The following is a 20,266-nucleotide window of genomic DNA, read 5'->3' as shown; positions in this document are numbered from 1 at the left end:
CCCACTCCTACAAATAACTCAAAGCGGTTTATAATCAAAATAACACAACATGATCAAACAATATTTAACATAGTTAAGACAATTCCAACACCATCAGTGTGCACCCTTCTCTGCTGGATAAAGTTTTCAAGATCTTTCTGAAAACCAAGGAGCAAGGGAAAATCAGGACACAAGATGTTCCTAAAGGCAGGGGCAACCAGATACAGAAAACTGTTGGCTCCCCCCCCCCCCAAACCGGTCTCCTGTGGAATGGGATTATTCAGCATTCCTTCCCTCCAACAATGCTCACAGCAAAGCAAATCTGAATAGAAAAGCCAATCCTAGGGTATATTATATAATTATCAGATACATGTAACTTTATTTCCATGCCTGAAGCAGACTTCATGGATAATCCATAGAATTTTTTTATGTCTACAGAACAGGTATAGATTGCCACCATCTTCATCCAACATGCTTTTCTTACTTTTCTGCCTAGTCTATGCCTCCAGGGATTCGCATGTAATTAAAATTCTCTTCAAATAATATTTATGTGACTCTAAAACTGATCTCCCTACTGAAAATCAGCTTCTGCTGATCTGCCTCTATCAATTTCTCAATGAATTTCTGACAATCCTTCCAATTTTATGGAGGGGGAGGCACGACCCTAATGTTACTTTCAAGTAGGTACAACAAATTCCCTTCACTGAGAACTGCATGCAAGTCCAATCCATTTGAAAAGAAATAATCTCCAATATTATTAATTTATTATTATTGGGCCGAGGGAGCTACAATGTCTACCACAGCCCTAATAGCTTAGTATGAAGTTTGCAAAATCCTAAATGGTTTAGGATCAGATAGATGGCAAAGACCCTCTCTTCATTTAAGAAATTAACCACTTACTGAAATAATGTTCAGAGGCCCTCTTCCATGCCTCAGACACTTAAAATGAAGAGAAAAGTCTTTTCAAACTGCTAATCTAAGCCGTGACATCTTCTAGGAAAAGTTTTTTTCAGTTTGTTAAAATCGATGAAAAGGCTGGATGATTTCACTAGATGTTTAATTAATCTTTCACTATTTTTAGAGGGGTATTTTTATCTGTCAATTATTTGAGAATCCCCTAGAACTCCTTGAAGAGAAAGTCTAAAACATAAGTGTTGATTTCGGAATGCAAAATATGAAAAGTAACTTTTTTTTGGTGCTTCCTTTCTCACCACAAACTTCAGCTGTTGTGACGCACATTATCTTCACTGCCTTCTAGTTATACAAATTGTGGTAAACAATGAAACAGCAATTTAAGCGTAACTTTTTAAAACTAATTTCAGCCAAGTTAACCATAATAGATATAGTTCAGCAGAGCTAAGCATTATTAAGTATTCTGATTTTCATGACTCTCAATTAATGACATTGCTATGATCAATGATCATCACACTGACTGATCATATGAAAAATAGGAAATGCATAGTAGAATTCATTTGTTGAGTGGGGAGAAAATCGGAATCAACAATATTTCTCCAGAGGCAGGAAATTTGGTTTGATTAATACCTAGGTACACCCATGTTACATCTATCCTCCGTGAGCTGCACTGGCTTCCTATCGGTCTCCAAACACGCTTCAAGGTGCTGGTTATCACCTTTAAAGCCCTACATGGCCTAGGACCGGGATATCTCTGTGACCATGACCCGACAAAAGGGCGAACGACAAAACCGCGCCCGACTAAACCGCCTCGCTAAAACCGCGATGTCATCAACGCGCCAACAGCGCACCGACAACAGCGTGGAGACAGAAGGGCGATTTCAGTCGACAGAAGGGCGATTTAAGTTAAGGTAAGGGTTAGGTTTACGGTTAGGTTTACGGTTAGGTTTAGCGTTACGTTTAGGGTTAGGTTTAGGTTTACAGCGCGATTCTGTCGCCGTGCTGTTGTTGGCGATTCAGCGCTCATTCGTAGGAGCGCTTTAGAACACGCGGTTTTGTCACCGCGGTTTAGTCGGGCGCGGTTTAGTCATTCGCCCTTTTGTCGGTGAACCCTCCATGACTGCCTCCTGCAACGTACCTCCCAGCACCCAATAAGATCCCACAGGGCGGGCCTTCTCCGGGTACCATCGACCACACAATGTCATCTGGCGGCTCCTTGGGAAAGAGCCTTCTCTGTAGCTGCCCCGGCCCTCTGGAACGATCTCTCCCCTGAGATCCGGACCCTCCCCACTCTCTCGGCCTTCCAAAAGTCTGTTAAGACCTGGCTGTTCCGGCAGGCCTGGGGCTGCTGATCTTTGATTGGACTTCAGCCCCATTATAATCGAGTGTATGTTGTGTCTCTTTTAATCTGTTTCTGTTTTGTATTTTAAACTCTTTTTAATATTTTATACTGTTTTATGTAAGCCGCCCAGAGTCCTCCGGGATTGGGCGGCATACCAATCTATTAAAATTACAAATTACAAATTAATATACAAATAAAGAAGTAGAGACCTTCTCCAAAACCCTGATTAAACTCAGCCTGCTAGATTTTTTTCAACCTAGTTACCAAATCTAGCTACTGAAAGCTGTCACCTATATTGGGGGTAAGGAAACTAAGATCTTTCCCTTGCAATGATCAGCAATTCCAACAAATGTGGCTAATGGTGATGGAAGCTAAGTTGTGATTCAGCATCTTCTGAGAGCCTCAGATAAATTACACATTCCTATTTGCTGAAAATGTTTCTGGTGTATTATTTTCTTCAAAAGACAGGCTCTCAGTGTCTTTCAGATTACTTTTTGTAAATAAAGGGAAAATTAGATATAGATTTCTAAAAGAGTAGTGCTCATCTCTTAGAATATGTGAAAATGATTTACAGCAAGTATAACTATATTATTTTCATGTGATTATAATAGCTATTAATAAATAAATATGTGATAATCCTACAAATGCTCAAAGGTGATGCTTCAAAGGAACTCTAATTAAAGAAATAATCAGATTCTATGAAGTCCACACCAGATACTTCAATTGCCTAAAATCAATCAAGGATGTGATACTAAGCAGACCAGACCCTATTGAAAAAGGATCTCCTCTCAGAGATTTATTTATCCAGCATGCAGAAGTGGATTTTGTCTGCCCTTTTTCCTAGGCTATACAACACATTCTGTCACAAGTCATAATTGGTCTTTATTTTGCTTTTACTGTGGACTCATATCTTTAATCAAAGTTTTAACTAGCTATTTTAATTTATATTTTGCATTTGGCATTCTAACTACAGCTATCCACTTAACCATCTGAACGAAGAAACAGGATATACACGCTCAATCTAAATAAAATGTAGCACAGCATTATTTTGAGAAAATAAATCTGCCAATGATTATTTTAATATAACTTCATGTAATTTTAAATCCCACTACCAAATGACTATTATTTCCATACTACTCTTACTTCTACAGGTTCCCAAGCAACTTAAAAAAGGAATATAGTAATGTTAAATAACAATTCTTTAAAACTACTTTCACAAAATAGAAACAATGTTAATGTAAGAAAAGTCATATAAACAGGAAATATGAAAACTGATTGGTCCAAGAATCATTACTTCATAAATATCTAGGTAAACAAGCAGATCTTCAGCTGACATCTAAAAGATAAGCTACCTTTCCTTTGTGGAATTTTATAACTGAGGTATTGATATTGAGAATGTCCTAATAGCTATTGCACTTAGACTTATATCTGCTTCATAGTGTTTTACGGCACTCTCTGTGAGGTTTATAGAGTCTGCATATTGCCCCCAACAATCTGGGTCTCCATTTTACCAGCCTCGGTAGGATAGAAGGCGGAGTCAACCTTGAGCTGGTCAGAACTGAATTCCTGGCAGTGGGCAGTGAGTTAACCTGCAATACTGCATTCTAACCACTGTACCATAATGACTCTAATGTTAGCCCTTGAACTCTGACCAAACCAACCTGTTGGGTTTTTCCAGCTACCTTCAGTGTATAATTAGAAATTTACTGGAGAAGACAATATTAAATTCCTAATACCTAGTTAAAGTTTTATAGACCAATGCCAACATCTAATACTGGATCCAATAATTGAGGGAAGCCAAGGGCAGCATTTTCAGGCCCATGTTATATGGTGCAATTTAGCATATAATTTAATAAGAAGGTAATTATGATCTGCAGCAATTGCAACTTCTGGACAACTTTCAAGGATATCTCAATGTCAAGCACCTTTGTTTAGGCCATTTGTGTGTTATCAAAGCATTGACTATCTCAATCCAAGAGACTTGAGTTGCTAAATGAGCTGACTGTAGAACCTTCAGTTGTTGAGATGGCCTGTGCCTCTCGTAGCAAAATGGAAACAAGGAGAGCCCTCCAGCTACACACCTACTAAGGTGGAATGGATACCATCACAACAGCTTCTGTTCTAACAGCATCACTTCCACTTCCCTTCATTTATGTACACAAAAGCAATAAAGAAACAAACGTCTGTTAAAACATCAATACTCTTGGATTGCAGGTACTTTTGGGATGAGGTAACTTCTACAAATTGTCTCATTCCTTTGATATAAAATAGTTGAAGAGAAAATTAATTTGAGTGAACTGAATGAGAAATGTTTCGGTACAAACATATCCCAACTATCTATCTATCTATATCTATATCTATATCTATCTATATCTATCTATCTATCTATCTCTATCTATCTATCTATCTAAATAAATAAATAGTAAGTTGGGATATGTTCTGTATTGAAACATTTCATTCTGTTCAAATTATATATATATAAATATAAAATACACACACACACACACACACACAGAGTAATGGCTCAAGTGATGCTCCAGATGACTATGCAGATTATCCTTTTTTAAAGTAAATAAAATATGGAATACATGTTAAACACTAAAATATTAAAAAGGAAATTTTCAGTATACAGTTCAACATTATGAAGTAAGGAAAGATCAAAACACTTTATAGAAACAGAAACAGCCCTCCTAGTTCAAAAACTTATGAAGCATTTGGTTCAATTCTAATGTAACATTTTTTGAAATTAGGATCACTGTTCAGAACCTAGAGACTACATAAAAATGTTACACTGAGAAAAAAGACAGACTTTCTTAGCACAACTGTTGAAAAACACAGCTCATATGCTATGTAGGAATTCATAAGTATGACATGTAGTTGTTAGAGCTATTAAATAACATTTTATAGAGATTCCTCCCATTAGTCTTATTAAACTATTAAGGACAGTGCTTGGAACATCTGTTTTTTTAAGTATCGTTCAAATGTCCATAAGACCTATTATTCTTAACCACGACTCATTCAACTTGAAACAAAAAAGAACATGGGATCTGATAGCAGGATAGAAGCAGCAGTATATGCATGTTATTACATGCAATTAATTTACACAATGCAGTGATAAACTAACATTCACACGGCTAACCACTAGCAGCACTTCTCTAAAGGAAGGCACAGGCCTCACACACGATTAAAAAGGGCTAGGATTTTCAAGAATCCAAGGCTTGGCTCAGGAAGACAGACTGACAGCAACAGCTGAGAGTACCCTGTATTGATCCTGCAACATCCTGGCATTCCAGAGAGGGTAGCAGGGGAAAAGGGTGACATAAATAAACTCCCGAGAGCCCCCAAGATGAAAGAAGCCACACCATTAAGCCACAAAAGTTGTGACCTGAAAGTTTCCTGAATTTGGGAAGATCCGGACTTCACACAATGTTCTAGGGGTAACATTCAGGCCAGTGGGTCTCTTTTTCACATTTTATTTTAATTGTTATGACTTCACATCAAAGAAAAGTAAAGGGGCCACAAAAGAAGAGATGAGTAAAGGGGGCAGAAAAGAAGGGATGAGAAAAGAGATGAGTAAAGAGGCCAGAAAAGAGGAGGTTGAGTAAAGCAGTCAGAAAAGAGGGGATCGGAAAAGGTGGAGATAAGTAAAGGGCCCAGAAAAGAGGGGGTGAGTTAAAGGCCCAGAAAAGATATGAGTAAAGGGGCCAGAAAAAAGGAGATGAGTAAAGGGGCCAGAAAAGAGATGAATAAAGTGGTCAGAAAGAAAAGAGGCGTGGTAAGAAAGAGGTAGTAAAGTGGTCAAAAGATGAGGATAAGTAAAGGAGCAGAAAAGAGAGGTTGAGTAAAATGGTCAGAAAAGAAGAGATGAGTAAAGGGGGCAGAAAAAAGGGGTGAGTAAAGGGGCCAGAAAAGAGATGAGTAAAGGGACCAGAAAAGAGGAGATGAGTAAAGAGGCCAGAAAAGAGGAGGTTGAGTAAAGTAGTCAGAAAAGAGGGGATCGGAAAAGGTGGAGATGAGTAAAGGGGGCAGAAAAGAGGGGGAGTAAAAGGGCCAGAAAAGATATGATGGGGATGTAAAGTGGTAAGAAAAGAGGCGTTGAGTAAATGGTCAAAAAAGATGAGGATAAGTAAAGGAGCAGAAAAGAGAGGTTGAGTAAAATGGTCAGAAAAGAAGAGATGAGTAAAGGGGGAAGAAAAGAGAGGTTGAGTAAAGGACCCAGAAAAGATGGGGATGAGTAAAAGAGTCAGAAAAGAGGGGCCACAAGAGGGGATTAAGAACAGAGTTATCCCTAACCCCACACTCATCCTGGGGTTCCCGAAAGCCATGCCCGCCCTCTAGGTTTCTGCAGTAAAAAAAAGAAAACCGCAAAGGAGACCAAAACTCCTGGCCTTAAGGTTATGGATTGGGCTGTTGTTATTATGGGGCATGGATGCAGGGGCTCAAAGTGTCCTCCAAAGGCTGGGAGGAGAGATGAAAAGCCGCCCCAGCCCTCACGGAATCCCCTTCCCCTCCGGCTCCCACTTCTGAGAACGAAACCTCCCCGCAGCCCCACAAACCGCCCCCCGACGCCTCCCCCAGCGACCCCTATAGGCCTCCTTGGTCTTCCCCTCTCCGCCCCGGGGCGGAAAGACACCCCCCCCCCCTAACAAACAATGGTCGGCCGATGGCGGCCCTCACACACACCCCCCCCGAAGCCGCAGCTCCCGGTGGTTCCCGCTTCGGCCGGTCGCTCGCCGGGTAGGGTGGGGGCGGAGAGCGCGTACCTTATAGAAGGCCCCATTGGAGCCTCGCACTTCCACCGTCAGCTCCTCCATGTTGGGGCCGCAAAGGACGCCGGGACGGGCTTCTAGAAACTATCGCCACCTGAGTGGGTTACAGAGGAGGGCAGGAAGAACAAGGAGGGGACGCGGGCCCCCCGCCCCAGGGCTCTCCCCCCCTCCACTCCGCACACCCGGCGCAGGCCCAGGGCCCGTGGGAGGCGGAGCGGCAGGGCTACGCGACAGGCGGGGCGGCGCCGCCCTCAGTCGCCACGGGCGACTCACAGCGGCGGAAGGATCTCCTCGGCCGTTCTGCGTCCCTCCTCGGGCGCCTCGCGCAAGCCCCGAAGGCGAGTTCTGGCTTCTTCGCTCCCCACCCCACCCTACCCCCCAGAGGGCGGGGCTTGCGCGTCTTCTTCCCGTGGCTAGCGTCTCTTTCCCCTCCCGCCTGCTTCTGGCCCTCGAGCCGGTGGGGACTTCAACTCCCAGCATTCCTAGCGGCTCGTAGCCGTTATATGCCCCTGAGCAGGAGGCGTGGGAGTTGTAGTGCGAACACCTGTGATGAGGGGAGGCCCTCCAGGAACACCGGGCATCCTTCAGTGGGCTCAAAATGGAAACTTCAGAACTGAAGAAAAGTTGTGCTGTGTTTCTCAACTTTGGCTTGGTTTAAGGAGCGTGGGTTTCAAGTCCCAGAGTTCCCCAGTCAGCTTTCTGGGTGGGGTGTTCTGAAACTTAAAAAGTCCGCCTTTTAAACGTTGGGAAACGTTGGGTTTATTGTTTCAAGTCATATGGGGAGCAGTAAAGGTGTAAGGCTGAGTGGGTGGCTGCAGTTAATCTTATTACAAACCGATGGTGCCATTGCATGAGGACTACAGATAGTCCTCGACTAATAACAGTTCGTTGACTGTTCGAAGTTAGAACAGCACTGAGAAAGGGGTAGGAGAAAGCAATGGATGGAAACTAATCAAGGACAGAAGCAACTTAGAACTGAGGAGAAATTTCCTGACAGGACAATTAACCAGTGGAACAATTTGCCTCCAGAAGTTGTGAATTCTTCAACACTGGGAAGTTTTTAAGAAGATGGGACTTCTTTGCATCCCCTTGTATTCATTTCCTGTATTCATAATCATGTTTATACATATATCTGTTATCTAATTCAGTGTTTCTCAACCTTGGCCACTTGCTGGCTGGGGATTCTGGGAGTTGAAGTCCAGACATCTTCAAGTAGCCAAGGTTGAGAAACACTGATCTAATTCATGCTTGACAAAATAAAAACAAATTTGGATATCCATTTGTGGTACAGGGCTTCCTGCCTAAGCAGGGGGTTGGACTGGAAGACCTCCAAGGTCCCTTCCAACTCTGTTGTTCTATTCTAAAAGGGACTTATGACCATTTTTCACACTTCAGACTTGTTGCAGCTTCCCCATGGTTATGTGATATTGATAACTGATTCATATTATGATGGTTGCACCATCCCAGAGTCATGTGATCACATTTCACAATCTGACAAGCAGTCAGAAAACCGGAGTCCTTCATCACCTTGCTACTAATTTAACTCAGTGGCAGTGATTCACTTAACAACTGTGGCAACAAAAGGACGTAAAATGGGACAAAACTCACTTAACCAATGTGTTACTTAGCGACATAAACTTTGGAGTCAATTGTGGTTGTAAGTTCAGGACTGTATTGTGTGCTATTTTGGTCGTTGACAGCACAGGACATAAAGTGGAGCTAGGGAAGGTCCTGAGGAGGGCAGCTAATGATGATCCAACATTGAAGCAGCATTCACATAAAGATTATGACTCCTGGGTTTTTTTCTTAATAAGATAACCTTTATTGTCATTTTTTACTTTGGGTACCCACACGCACATTAAAAGTGAAATTCTGTTGCCTGCTCTCAAAAGTATATATCTACGCATCAGTGGTGGGTTTCAAAAACTTTTCGAACCTACTCTGTGGGTGTGGCCTCCTTTGTGGGAGTGGCTTGTCAGCCATGTGTTCTATCTATCTATCTATCTATCTATCTATCTATCTATCTATCTCTCTTTTTTCCTTCCTTTTGTCTCTCTGTCCCTTTTTCCTTTTTTTCTTTCATCTCTCTTTCACTTTTTCTTTTTCTTTCTTCTTTCTTTCTTTCTTCTCTCTCTCTCTCTCTCTCTTTCTGTGTGAGTCTGTGTGTGTGTGTGTGTGTGTGTGTGTGTGTGTGCGCATGCCAGTGGTGCGTTTCAAAATTTTTTGGAACCTCTTCTGTAGGTGTGGCCTGCTTTCCGGATCCACTGGTGGAACCTCTTCTAACCGGTTCAGTAGATTTGACGAACTGGTTCTACCGAACTGGTGCGAACTGGTAGGAACCCACCTCTGCTACGCATACACATACATAACACACATATACATATGCTATATATAAATATATATTTTATACCTACACCCATACATGTATATCTTAATCATTGTCCATTTTGAATACATAACAGAAAGAGAAATCTTGAGAGTTCACAAGGTTGATACTACATGGAACAAAACTGATAAGAAAGGTGACTAATAGGAAGTGGGTGATTGAGATATGAAAAAGTGCATAGTGCATATAAAATGGAAATGACAAATCTCTTTCCCCCAAAGTGGGGTCTTCTAATGAAAATGAACCCTGAAGGGCATATGAAAGGGATTTTTTTTAATGCAACACGTAATCAAACTCAGGATTTGTTAGCAAGAGGTGCGGCAGGATGCCATCTAGGTTGACTTCAGAGATGGGTTGGATTCATTTTTGGAAGTCATGGAAATCCATGGTTCTTAATTTAACAGCCATGGGTCTGCCATCTGCTGGGAAACTACCGTACTGGGCTTCCTAGGTGTGTTGGTCAGCAAGAGTTGTCCCAAAGATGCATTTTTTTTTTCAAAAGGCAACTGGAATTTCTTGGTGTTTTCTTTTAAAACATTTTGCTTCTCATCCAAGAAGCTCATTTAGTTCTTGATGAAGAAACTTCTTGGATGAGAAGCAAAACATTTTAAAAGACAAAACCAAGAACGTCCTTTTTCTTTTTGGAGAGAGGGGGGAGGGAGGGAGGGAGGGAGGGGAGAGAGAGAGAGAGATGCATCACAGGAACAATAGAGATGAATCCTAGAAAGGCAATGTGATACAAGAAAAAACTATAATAGAGAGGAATGCTAGAGCTGCATATAAGGTAGACATAACACCTGTAACATTTGCCTAATCACTTATAGGAAATTGTGACCTTGTAACAGTAGTGTACAATACCAGTGTTTCTCATCCTTGGCCACATTCAGATGACTTGAATGTCAACTCCCAGAATTTGCTGACCAACCAGACTGGATCCACACATTTAAAATTGGCCTAGCGTGAAAAACACTGCCATATATAGTCCTCAACTTACAACTTGGTTGCTTGGCAAATGTTCCAACTTACAACGGATCCCAAATATGAGACTGATGACCCAAATTCAACATTCTGATGTTCGAAACATACAAACCTCCCCATTACATTTATGGCCATTGCAGTGCCCCACCACACATGACCATAATTTTACAATGTTTTTGCTAGAAAAAAGACTTTTACTTCCAATTTTCAGCAAAACTGCCCCATAGCAAATAATGGGTTTGTTTAATGACCTCAGTGTTTGCTTAACAACTGCCACAAAAGAGATTGTCACATGGTGATGTGCTTTACAACCATTTTGACTTTTGACCAAAATTGTGGGCAGAATTACAATTGTAAGTTGAAGATAACCTGCAGTGCATTCTATTCACATTTTGAGAATAGGTAGTCCTCGACTTATACCCATTCATTTAGTGACCGTTTGAAGTTACAACCCATTTATACCTTTCCCAGCCAACTTCTGACAAGCATAGTCAATGGGAGAAGCCCAGGGGTGGTTTTCAGCCAGTTCGAACTGGTTCGCACGAGCCGGGTGCATGCATGGAAGGTGCACATGTGAGGAAAGCGCATGCGTAGAAGGGGCGCCTGCATCTGCAAAGTGTGCGGGGCGCGCGGGGCAGACCGGTGGTAACAAAATGTGAAACCTACTGCTGGAGAAGCCAGTTTCACTTAACCCCAAGATTCACTTAACAACTGCACTGATTCGCTTAACAACCGTGGCAAAAAAAGTAAATTAAAATGAAGCACAAGTCACTCAACAACTGTCTTGCTTAGCAATGGAAATTTTGGGCTCAACTGTGTTCGCAAGTAGAGGATTATCTATACTTCCCCCTCTACCAATGCAATTTATTCAATTTTTAACTTGATAGCAGTAGACATTCAGATACTTTAATTCCATGAAAACTATCAATTCTGAGAAAGTCAGAAAAGAATCATAACTTCTAACATTTAAATAGTGGGGGGGGGCAGGAATTCATAAAAACAAGTAGCTTAACTTTAGTCGTCGAATGTCATTTTACCTTCTCTTTTTCTGGCTTTAGCCCTGCCTAATGAAGCGTTTTTGAAAACGAGCCAACTGCACAACTGCCTTCTTCACAAACTAGTTAGGTCACAAAGGGTCACAAATAGCATTAGGACACAGTCAGAATAAAAGCAATCAGTCAGGAAAAATGTATACAACCCTGCAGACTTTGAATTGGCTAAGATTCTGCTAATTTCCCAGTGAGTTGATGTGCAGCCACAAGAAATATCAGCAAGGCTATATTTGGAATATTATTCACCGTTCTGGTCAATAATGATAACGAGAGTTGGCTTGGCCTGCTGTAATCTGCATGTGAATTTGCCTGATTAAAATTGTTAGTGCTGGAAATATGCACTCAACAGCCTTTAAAAAGCAAAGTGTATTCATATGCTGATATCGGGGTCGCGCATTGCAGCTGGCCAAAAAAAAAAAAACCTGGTTGTTTTTGGGGCTCAGCTAAAGAGGGAACAAATACAAAGGAAATCAGACTCACAACATTGATCACACTAAAGTCCGCGGACAATATTAGCCTTTCCCTGTTCCAACTTCTAAAGGTCTTCAGCTAGAATTCCTGAGGGCCATCTTGGCTGCCAATAATACGAGCAAGACCAATATACACCAGGGAGACACTTAATTTGGAAAACAATCTACTATGATTCAACTAGCCTGACACACAGACCTGTTTATTTGAAATACAGGTAGTCCTTGACTTAGAACTATCACTCTTTTGACCCAAAGGTGCTTTTCCAAGAGGCTTTTCCTCTGAAGACATTTCGCTTCTCATTCAAGACGTTTCTTCAGCTCTGAGCTGAAAAAGCTTCTTCAGAAGCTGAAAAAGCTTCTAGGATGAGAAGCAAACTAAAAACTAGAAAGTTCAGTTGCCTCTCGAAAAAAACATCTTTGGAACAACCATGACCTGGATGCTTGAGAATCACCATTGATGTGGTTATTTGAAGTTACAATGGTACTGAAAAAGTGACTTATGACCAAGACTGTGAGTTCTAATTCAGTCTTAGGCACAAAGCCAGCTGGGTGTCCTTGGGTCAGTCCTCTCTCTGTTCTGACCTAGGCATCCCAAAGAGCATGAAGCAAACTCCTTGCCCCGACAAAAACCCCTTTTATTAATGTACTGTGAATTCTGCTCATTCACATCCAGCAAAGTCTTTCAAGGGAAGATTTACAGTCACAGACCTTATCTGGCTTGGAGAACTGCCAGGCTGATATCTGCAAAACTTGGCAAGGAGTCTCAGAGAGTTAAGAACCAATTAGGCGAACTAATTGTCTCCTGCAAACTCCACTCCCCTTTTGCTCCTCTTTTATTTCCTCTGGGAAGAGACATTCATCATCCACCTTACTCCCAAGTCGACCCTGTTCTTTAACTGTTCCCTTAATCTGGCATGCGCACACTGGGAAAAGGCTCTAGCTGTTCATCTGCCTCACTGATGTCGGATTCTAAAAGGCAGCTGATAACTGGCATACGGCTCTGACCCCTCTCTGCCTCCAACATAGAGCCCTCATCAGAGCCTTCCCCAGACTCCAGGACTGACCCATGTTCCTCCCCAACCTCCTCACTGTCTGAATCTACTGCCGACTCCACTGGCTGCTGGCGGGCCACAACACTCTGTGCCCTCGGAAGGACACAATGGGAAAGCTCTTCTGAAAAACCTTGCCAAAAAACCTGCAGGGACTTGTTCAGGCAATCTGTGAGAATTGGACACGATTCAATTGAAGAAGAAAAATGTGTGCTAGTATGTCTCTTGGTTATCCATCCTTGAATCACTCACGTCTCATATGAGTGTTGCATCATATGTTACTTCTCTACCTATACGATTGTCTCTTAAGAAAAATATGCAATATGTTTTTTTTTTCTTATCTGCTCTAAAAACCAGTCATCTTTTCTTGCACCTCTAGCATTGAGGAGAAGGGCATTCCGGGATGATGCACCTCCAGACAAAACCCATATAATTCTTCCTGGAAATCAGTGTTTTTGGTTGTCTTCCACCTGCTGCAAAACATTGTTCTGTAGATTTGCCTCGATGATCCATCAGTTCTTGGGGATGCTGCAACAGTCGTGTGAGTATCAGTTGTAAATCCCATTTTTCAGTGCCATTGTTACTTCAGACAGTTGCTAAACAAACGGCTATAGGTTCACAACTACCTATACACCAACAGCAAGCTATGAAACCTGTATCAATCGAAACCCATTGAAATGTTGGCATTATATATTCATGCCTCTGCATCCAATTATTATGGTTGCGGATCTTATCGATTTTTAAAAACTATTCTGTCAAATATTCTGGAGAACACTGAGGGGTAGCCTAAACCTAGGCGTGGGCTTCAAAAGTTGCAGCAAGAGGTTCGCTGTCCCATTGCTGGATTGATGTGGCCAGGGTGGGCGTGGCCTAGTTTGGCCTCCTGCACTATGGTGGGGGGGGCTTTTAACCCTCCCCAAGCTCCAGAGCTTTCATCAAGCCTCCGGGAGGGCGAAAACTGCTTCGCCTGGGCTCTGGAGGCATTCCGGAGGCCAGAAACAGGCCCGTTTCTGGACTTCCAGAACCTCCGGTAGGCCCGTTTTCTCCCCTCCCTGGACCTCCGCGTAGGCCCTGCACTTACTTGGTGTGATGAGCAGACCATGTGGAGACTCCTGGTAAGGGTGGGATGGGTGGGCGTGGCCAGCCAGGTGGTGGTATTTAGGGGTTTGCCGAACTGAGCAGAATCCTAGCTAAAGGATCATCCGAACCTGTGTGAGCCCCAGCAGCCCCCCTGCATATACCATAGTGTGAGACAGCAAAGGTTAAGACTTTGAAACTAATAGTAATAGTATTAGTAATAGTAGTACTAAAAGTAATAATTCAAAGGAATGGTTTGATTAAAGTCATCAAGCAATCTTACAAAAACAGGATTTACACCCAGGCTGTTCAGGTCTGTTTTCAAGGCTCTGTCTTCTAGACTTCACGGGATTATATCATGTCCAATGGATTACTTTGACAAGGAGAAAATCTTGGGATGACCTTTTCATCTGGGCCTGACACAATGCCCCTTATTAAGGAAGAATTTGGACATCTCTGCTAGGTAGGCCCAGAATTGAATTCCATGTGCAACTGCAATCTGTTTTACACGGTAGGCCCTCAATTTATGACAACAATTGATCCCAAAATTTCTGTTGCTAAGCAAGTCAGTTTTGCTCTATTTTATGACATTTTTATCACAGTTGTTAAGTCAGTCATGAGTTTGTTAAATACATTTGGCTTTCCCCATTGATTTTGCCTGTCGAAAGTCCGCTGGGAATAATACAAATGGAAGGACCCCTGGACAGTACAACTGTCATAAAGTCATTCATTCATTCATTCATTCATTCATTCATTCATTATTTGATTTGATTTATATTGCAAATGGTGATCATGTGACCCCTGGACAGTGCAATGGTCATAAATACATTTATTTATGTATATATCTGTCTGTCTGTCTATCTAACTATCTAGCTAACTATAGTATTTTTCGGAGTATAAGATGCACTGGAGCAGTGGTGGGTTTCAAAATTTTTTGGAACTTCTTCTGTAGGTGTGGCCTGCTTTCTGGGTCCACTGGTGGAACCTCTTCTAACCGGTTCGGTAGATTTGACGAACTGGTTCTACCGAATAGGTGCGAACTGGTAGGAACCCCTCTGCACTGGAGTATAAGGCGCACCAAGATTTTGAAGAGGCAAATTTTTTTAAAAGTTTTTGCTCTCTGCAGTCCGCCCAAAGACGGCCTGTTTTCCACGAAAACAGGATCATTTTTTGTCAAAAAAAAAAAAAAAAAGCATGAATAGCCTTTAGGAGGCTTGTAAAATGCTCTTGGGGTTTGGGAAGGGCAAAAATGAGCAAAAAACAGCCCATTTTTCACTCATTCTTGCCCTCCCAAGCCCCCAGGAGCACTCTGGAAGCCTCCTAAAGGCTATGCACGGCCATTTTTTCAATGGGGCGGGGTTTCGGGAGGCCAAAAATTGCTGTATTCAGTGTATAAGATGCACCCAGATTTTCACCCTCTTTTTTGAGGGAAAAAGGTGCATCTTATATTCCGAAAAATACAGTATTTGTTTAGAAAATGTATATTGCTGCCTACTTGCACATGGTGACTCAAGGCAGCTTAAAGGATATGAAAGCACAATATAAAAGAAATAAAACTAAAACTAATAGAATTGTTAAAATGATAAAATAATAAACCCCCACCCCCATCCCAACAACAGCACAAATTCATACCAGCCATTAATGGGCTCCATTCCACTCTGGGTTCCCCACTCCCCTGGCAGAACTGCATCTTCAGGGCCTTCCGAAAGAGTGTCAGAGTAAGGGCAAGTCTAATTTCCAGAGGGATGATATTCCAGAGGCAGGGAGCCACCACAGAGAAGGCACTGCTTCTGGGTCCTGCCAGATGTACCTCCTTTTGGGGATGGGACCCACAGCATTCCTTGCCTCCCTACTCTAGTGGGTCAAGCGAGTTGCCAAGCCCCTGAAATTGATCATGTGACCCTGGTGATATTCCAATGGTTGTAAGTGTGAAAAATAGTCATGTAACTTTTTCAGTGCTGTTGTAACTTTGAATCGTCACTAAATGAAGATGAGGATTCTCTGTTTTAATATTCCTTGAGCACCATTTTGCCTCATTAAAAAAAAAAAAAGCTACGGTTATTCTTCTTTGACCTACGCTGACATTTCTGCTCAACAATCTACCCGTATTTAAACCCACCTCATCCCTCTAAAAGTGGGTTTCCCCCCACCCTCAAAAAAATGTAAAACTATTTAGTTCATTGACTTTTTTCTCTTCCACCCTCAACCCCCACCCCACCCACAAAAAATCTCTTTGAAACATATCAACTCAGAAAGCTCTGTGTGAAATTTTGGAAGAGGGGTTTTAAAACAGCGGTAAAGGCAGAGACATACGTAGAATTCAAAAGAATTCTTTTGTTTAAAAGAAAATTGCCATTTTCTAGACTTCTGTTTGGCTTTGGCCATTCAGGGACATAAAATCCATCGGTCACATTATTATTTTTACTTCTGAAATACACACACACACACACACACACACACAACCACACACTGTCTCTCTCTCTCTCTCAAACACACACACACACACACACAAAGAGACAGAAACTAGAACAAGCAAATTCAAAACTTCTGAGATCATTTTCACAGCATGGAATAGAATGCCTGAGTTACCGATTCTAATTAGCTTGACCGCCTTCAATAGGCCTGTACCTCTGGCTCTGTTCACCAAATTCCCACTCGGCTTTATCTGTTTCTTCTGTGTTGCTCCTGGAATCCGATTTTTTATCAGTCCTTTGATTTAAAAAAAAAAAAACCATTTCAGTTGCCCCAGGGAGAAGCTTTCAATTTTAGGAAGCCTTGAAGTCTTCCCTGTTCGTTCTTCTCTCGAAGAGCAGTTCAAACAAAGAGTTTGGGAGGAAGCCATCTGATAAAATTAGGAGAAGGTCTCACTGAGTTTTGCAGCTGCGGATGGCGGTTCACGCTGCCTATCCCATCTTCCTGTCTCGTAATCCGAATAGAATGGAAAGAAGCAGGGGGCAAATTATAAATTACTACCCACCCCCCTTGTCTTTTTAAAAAGAAAAAGAAGCCAGTTGTTGTGGCCCACCAGCAGGCAGCAGAGCTGGTGGTAGACTCGGACAATGAGGAGGTTGAGGAGGAACATGGGCCAGTTCTGGAGTCTGGGAAAGGCTCTGATGAAGGTTCTGCATCAGAGGCAGAGAGGGGGCCAGGGCCATCTGACAGTTATCAAGCTGTCTTCAGAACGGACATCAGTGAGGCAGAAGAACAGCTGGAGCCTATTCCCGATGTGCACATGCACAGAGCTGCCAGGAGGTTGGGGAGGAACATGGGCCAGTTCTGGAGTCTGGGAAAGGCTCTGACGAGGGCTCTGCATCAGAGGCAGAGAGGGGGCCAGGGCCGTCTGACAGTTATCAGCTGTCTTCAGAACGGACATCAGTGAGGCAGAAGAACAGCTGGAGCCTATTCCCGATGTGCACATGCACAGAGCTGCCAGGAGGTTGGGGAGGAACATGGGCCAGTTCTGGAGTCTGGGAAAGGCTCTGACGAGGGCTCTGCATCAGAGGCAGAGAGGGGGCCAGGGCCGTCTGACAGTTATCAGCTGTCTTCAGAACGGACATCAGTGAGGCAGAAGAATAGCTGGAGCCTGTTCCGATGTGCACATGCACAGAGCTGCCAGGAGAAGGGAACAGCTAAAGAACAAGAGTCGACTCAGGAGTAAAGCCACGGGTGGATGGTGAATGGCCCCTCCAATAAGGAATAAAGAGGAGCGGAAGGGGAGGGGAGTTTGCAGGAGACAATTAGTTCAATTCATTAGGGTGGAGATCTGTTTGCAATATGTCTTGCCAAATATTGCCTGCTACATAATGGCGTTTGGAAGATATCGGCCCTGGCAGCTGTCCAAGCCTGATAAAAGTCTGTAGTTGTCAAATCTCATGAAGACTGTTGGCCAGGACTTTGCAGGAGGGGAATTCCCTTTAAACTAAATAAAAGGGGTTTTATCGGGACGAGGAGTTGGCTTCATGATCTTGGGAAGCCTAGGTCAGAACACCAGTTTTGAGCAGAGTGGAGTAGGGGATACTGTTGATACTTTCCTGACAGGCTTTCTCAAATTTCTGTTAAGGAACACGTACAGATAGTCCTTGACCTATGACCAATGGTCCTATAGTCAAACCAAATTGGCAGTAGATAAAAGTCAAGGAATTCAAGATGGGTGGGACGTAGATCTCTTGTGGGTGCATTGGGACTCCAAACTGAGGACCAGTGGTGGGCTGCAGGCGGTACGTTCCGGTACGGGTGTACCGGAGCCTGCCCGGAGCACCAGATACCGTTCCGGTACGGTGCTCCAGAGGACCCGCCCACCAGAGCTCCTTACCAGTCTTTTAAGTCTTTGGCGCTTCCATGCACGCGCATGGGGCATACAGCGCCTGCGCGATACTCTGCTAAGCAACTGGAGCATCACGGAGGCTCATGGAGGTGCTAAGACACATGCGCGTATGCTGTGCATGTCCATATGAACGCCGCCGGGCCCATTCCAACCAGTACTGTGTCTGGAACCCACCACTGCTGATGACGCATTTGATCTCTCCCCTCAGGCCCAACCAGGTCATCTCCTACAATAGCCTTGGAAGTAAAGTGTCGGGCATCATTCCCTATCCTGCTACTTTCAATGAAATGAAATAGTGTTTTTCAATTTCTAATTTCATCATCTAGTGCACAGGTGTCAAGCCCAAGGCTCGCGATGCCTCTGCCAGTGAAAATGGACCTCCGTTTTCACTGGCAGAGGATTGTAGGAAGCCGTTGCATCTGAAAATGGAGCTCGGGCCACCACAGGCATCGACACTAGTGATGTCAAGGTGGCCACGCCCACCATGGCCATGCTCACCCCCCCAGCTCTCCGAGGTCAAACACAACCCTGATGTGACCCTCAATTAAATCGCATTTGACACCCCTGTCAACACACATAGTGACCAAACTGGATATTGCAACTCTGACAGTCAAAAATTACAGAGGCAACAATTACATTACAACAGTTCTTTTAAGAACTCACTGTCAAAAGGTATTGGACCCTACATCCATATTTGCAACTGATCATAGAAAACATAAGTAGTAATAAATGGGAGCACCTAAGCAGACTAGCCATAGATAATAGGATCAATACAAGAGACTTGCAAATTGTTGACACCCCTGATCCAGTGTTTAAAGTCAATTTGAGGGCAAAGCCCGATTTACAATTTCGCACATCTTTAATCCAAGAGGTAGTTTGACATAGTGATTCAAGACAGAAATTGAGAGACTGTTAATTCTAGTCCTGTTTTGGGCATGAAGTCAGCGGCGATGTTGGGCCAATCCGATTCTCTCAGCCCTAGGAAAGAGGCAATGGCAAGGCCCCTCTGACATATCCTTGACAAGGAAATCGAGGGGTAATCTCCAAGAATCGGACATGACTGAATGGAAGAAAATTAACATTTGATCCACCTTCTCATCAAAGCCAGATCACAATTGATTTTGATTTGATTTTATTGTATTTCTATGCCACCCTACCACCCTATTCCCAGAGGGACTCAGGGCAGCTCACAAACCAAGTAAAGTGGTGGGGGGAGATACAACAGAAAAAAAATTGGGGAACAAATAGGAGATGGAGAAGAATCGAAGTACAAATATCAAACAGCACAGCTAAATCGTAGCATGTCAGTGCCATTTTGTGAGGGAACAGGCTCAAAGATGTCCATAACTGTTAATCTCAAGGGAGAAAGCTGATATGAACATGTTTCCTCCCATCTGTTTTCCACCTTCTAATCTTTTATCCATATGTTCTGCCCTAAGTTTAAACAGCTGATGCCATCCCTACGTGATGATCTTTAACTCCTTACGAATGATCTTACTGGAGTGCCAGTCAAACATTTTGAGAAAACAACAGTTTGGGTAAGATTATTCAATATAATAAAATAACAGAGTTGGAAGGGACCTTGGAGGTCTTCTAGTCCAATGCCCTGCCTAGACAGGAAACCCTATACCATTTCAGACAAATGGCTATCCAACATCTTCTTAAAGACATCCAGTGTTGGGACAACTTCTGGAGGCAAACTGTTCCACTGATTCATTGTTCTAACTGTCAGGAAATTTCTCCACAGTTCTAAGTTGCTTCTCTCCTTGATTAGTTTCCCACCCATTGCTCTTGTTCTACCCTCAAATGCCTTGGAAATATTCATTTGTCATTCTGGCTTTCTATCTGCTCAGTGTTCAGCTAATGTTTGCCTTTGAATAACATAATAACAGCGTGGGAAGGGACATTTGAGGTCTTCTAGTCCAACC

At 42.9% G+C, this 20,266-nt stretch overlaps 1 protein-coding gene across 1 annotated transcript in view; it reads right to left on the bottom strand.

Annotated features, from left to right (window-relative positions):
• FXR1 (FMR1 autosomal homolog 1) overlaps positions 1-7,362 on the bottom strand; it is a 36,630-nt gene extending 29,268 nt beyond the window's left edge. The window contains 1 exon segment of the mRNA XM_032226063.1: positions 6,997-7,362. The gene's annotated coding sequence lies outside the window, so the exon portion shown is untranslated.
• Positions 7,363-20,266: the final 12,904 nt, after the last annotated feature.

Source organism: Thamnophis elegans, chromosome 10, assembly GCF_009769535.1.
Source record: "Thamnophis elegans isolate rThaEle1 chromosome 10, rThaEle1.pri, whole genome shotgun sequence".
Taxonomy (NCBI): Eukaryota; Metazoa; Chordata; class Lepidosauria; order Squamata; family Colubridae; genus Thamnophis; species Thamnophis elegans.
This window is presented reverse-complemented; position numbering and strand designations above follow the sequence as displayed.